The following is a 4,124-nucleotide window of genomic DNA, read 5'->3' as shown; positions in this document are numbered from 1 at the left end:
GGCCTGCTGATTTTTTGTCCTACCACGTACGTTGTCCATAAGTGCTTCACGAGATAGTGATTAGTGTCTGGTCCAACCACTCCTTCGTACAGCTTCTGGAATCAAACACAGGGCAGTGAGTGTCTCCAGTTTACAACGGTGATCATAGCAGAGAAAATCAAACACCACTTTTATTTACTGATTCAAACCCTCAGTAGATATAAAGCACCACACCTCTTCTCAAATCAGTAAAATTGCTTTCCAGAGGACAGACTTGAAACACTTATCCCCACCTCTCTTATGCTTGCTTTGTGTTTTCAAAAAAAGAAGTTGCCATAGAGTAAAGAAGAAATTTGGGGGAGGGCGGGGGGAAGTTATACCAGTTTTTGCAAAAAGCCAGTTTTCCTCAATAAACTATCTTGCTGAAAGGTGTTTTGAGCAGCTCAGTCAGTAGGGCAGCTGCTGGGCAGGGTTGGAGCGAGTGTGCGATTGCTCAATTTCCTTCCCCCAGGGTCAGGAGTACGGGGCTGTGTGGCCGCACAAGGAAGGTCTACAGGGTGGGACCACCGGCAAGGAGAGGAGGCCACACCAAGCCATGGTCTGCCATGTGGCCAACTCGCCTCTCTTGTGGTAGAAACACTTGTCAGAGGCAAGTCTTACACCTATTTTAGAAGCTCAGGATCTCAGCCTCCCCACTCTATAGCTTAAAACCCTCTCCAAAAAGCAGACTTGGCTTGACATGATGCTAGAACTTGGAGACTTTTTGTTTTCTTGTTCAGCTTTTCTTCGTGTAACAGCTTTGTTGGGATGTTTTCTGTGGGTGACTGAAGAAACTGGAGGCTTTTGATGTGACATTTTCCAGGGCAAGTGATTTCTAGGGAGAGAGTTTTAAAGAAAAAACCCCCAATGGTATTTGTTTTTAACCTCCTCCTGTCAAAACCAAGATCTGTTTAACTCAAATACTTGGGAAAATGAATTAGGAGAAACACATTTTTGCTTGAAATAACTTCCTCTTCTTTTAATTTTTTGGTTGAATTAAGTTTACAGGTTTTCTAATTTGAGCAGATGTCAAAACAAGATGATCAGACACAACGTAAGTTATACTTTCAATGTGTAAAACAAGTTTAGAAAAAACCAGATTAATTCCACATGTGCTATTCAGTCTTTCTTTTTAATAAAGCAATACAAGTTTTTTTAATAGATATTCCTGTCTTCTTTCATCAGAATAAAAAATAAATGACCATAGGGAAACTTCTTATTTTTGACCAGCAATAAAAGATGACTGAACTACTTTAATTTCTTTATAGGCATTCATTTTACAGTTTCCTCATCTTTCTCCACACATCCCCTTTCTTTAATATTTCAGTATGAACTTTTTTCTCTTTCCATTAATGAATTATAAGATTTTTCTTCCTTGAATGAGGACTCAGTGCTTTATCTGCAACAAAGAGACATTCCCCATTCACTGGCCACCATATTATTTTGTGATTTTCTATTGCTAGAGGAAATAATTTACTGATAGTAATGTTTGTAACAGTACTCTCTCTCCCATTCTCTACCTGTCTTTTAATTCAGTGGAATGAACACTTCCTCTAAATTTTTAACTTACTGTAAATATTACCCAGGAACAATTTTCCGTCCCTTTTACAGAATTGTTTATATTCATTGGGCTGTGTTCAGAGTTATTCATGTGTTGGTTTTAGTATATGCCCTCCTAAACATGGATGCGTTTCCTTCAGAAAGAGGTTCTACAGCCAGCTTTAGCCATCCTTATAATGAATAGGTTGAAATTCAAAAATAGTGTAGTAAAGCCTCCAGGGAAACAAACCAAAAAAGGAAAAGAAAGATCTTGCAAGACAAACTTGTGACATCTGGGAAACTGAGACTTAAGGAGCCTGACCAAAAAAATGACAACTTTGAAATATTTTAGTGCGAGGGCTATACTTACCCCATATCTAGAAGGTTTTCTAACTAGGTCTACAGTGCAGACAACAGCGTGCACACACCGATGCACAGGCTAACAAAGGCACCTACAGTGAGCAGCGGAGTAAATCAGCATGTGTGGATTTCTGGGGCTACCTGGCTGCTCGCCACCTGGACCAGAAAAAGGTTAGATAGGTCGGTGCAACCCTTCACTGTGCCATGCAGGCATAGAGATTTCTTTGTGTACTGAGCCTTGACAACATCGGATGAAAGAAAGAAAGGAGAAAAAAGAGCTGCCATTTTAAAGTGTCTTTCTGAAATGTGACACCTGAGTGACGTGTTTATAGTAAAAATCTGATAACATCCCCTCAGCAGAGCTGCTCCTGCCTCCTTCAGTGGGACAATATTGGTTTCCTTGAACCTTACCTTTAGATATTTGCCTACCTGTGTGTCAGAACCCCCGCCTGGCACAACACAAAGCACTGTGCTACACAGCCACATCTACATGAAGCACTAACCTGCTGATGGTCCTAAAGAGGAGTTGCCTCATTTTTCTCTAACGATCCTGTCTTTGTATCTCGAGGGGTAATAACAAAATTCATTATCAAACCCAAAGGGCAAAGCTGTGGCACTGAACCCACACAGGTCTTGCATTTATTTACTCTGTGTCCAGCCAGAGGAGTGCATGGACTTCTGCATGGCATATCTTGTGACTTCAGGATATTTGGGTAAACTACACAGTCTCTGGGTTGTACGTTTATTAATTCTAGCTGCCGTCTTAGAAAAAAATGAAGCAATGCAAAGCTTATGATGCTACCTACATTAATACTGCTGGCTAGATCGTATTGCTGAACACTGCTCCCACACAGCACGTACTTTAAAAAATGTGTTCCAATTTAAATGCCATCTCTCAATCATCTCTGTTTAAAGAGGAAATAATACTAATGTCTCTTCTTTTTCCCCACCCCGGAAAACAACGAATCCTACTCCTGGCAACCTTGTTTAACCACACGTACTTTAGATTCTCATGCAGCCTTCTCACATGCAACTATTAAAAAGAATGAAGATAACAGTCAAAACTTGCATGATTATTTTTAGAAGAAGGAAAAGAGAAAATTCTACCTGTGCAGTGTCCTGTAGCAAGGAGAAGCAGTAACTTCTTTTCAACTTCTTCAGTTGCTTTTTTATTTACAGGCTCCACCTACACACTGTGACAAGAATCGGGAGAAATGAAACCATATCTGACATGAAAAGAGGCTCGCTTCATGATAGCTCTGGTAACAATAATGCAATGCATTGGTTTTTTCCTTTCGTTTCCTTGTATGCCAGCCAACTTTCCTCCTGTTGTTTAGCAGATGACAGAAATGAAACTCCTCACGAGCACAGCTGGCCGCCTCCTCGCTCGGCTCTGCTGCACGGTGGGGTGACAGGGGCAAATGGCAGAGGTGCTTGGAAATATTGTCCATCGGTGATAAACCTCCTTTCCTCTCCCTAAAAGTCAGCTTACTGAGTCAGCTCACTCACATGTGGGGTGAAACCAGCCGCGTTGAGCGGAGTTGGGGCAAGGTGCTGTGCCCCGCTCCCACCGGGGCTGCCGGCCCTGCACCATTCCAGGGACCCTTTCAGCCTCCTCATCCCTTCATGCAAAAATTAAGTTGATGAGGGCCCCCTCCCCAGGCGAGGGAGTATTTTTTCTCTCTCAGAGCAAGACTTTCCAGCGCAGCCAGGATGGCAAGCCATGGCTCACCCTTTGCTGTCAGAGGTTGCAGGGTACAGCTGAGGTTGCTAAATATGAGTGACAGGAAAGCAAAGAGACACATGGTGTGATTGATCAGGGTTATGCACTGATTCAGGGCAGTCAAGGTCTTGAGCTGTTTCTCAGGCCCTTGTGCTGTTTACTGAATGTTTCTGGGTCAGGATGCTCCCTCTTCTGCTGTCTTTGCTCTCCTGACCTAATTTTTTGTGTTTCCATAGGCTCTAAGCTGTTAAGCAAAACCAGCTTGCTTTGTCCAGTCAGGGGCTTTGCAAGTCTGATGCAGGATAAGCCCTTCTTTCTCACTGCCTCTGGTTTTGACTGCTGCCTCATAGAGTCATAGAATGGTGTGGGCTGGAAGGGACCTTAAAGCTCATCCAGTTCCAACCCCCCTGCCATGGGCAGGGACACCTCCCACCAGACCAGGTTGATCACAGCCCCATCCAACCTGGCCTTGAACACTCCCACG

Source organism: Cariama cristata, unplaced genomic scaffold (assembly GCF_000690535.1).
Source record: "Cariama cristata isolate BGI_N322 unplaced genomic scaffold, ASM69053v1 scaffold10068, whole genome shotgun sequence".
Taxonomy (NCBI): domain Eukaryota; kingdom Metazoa; phylum Chordata; class Aves; order Cariamiformes; family Cariamidae; genus Cariama; species Cariama cristata.
The sequence above is the reverse complement of the archived record's forward strand: the minus strand, read 5'-3'. Positions refer to the sequence as shown.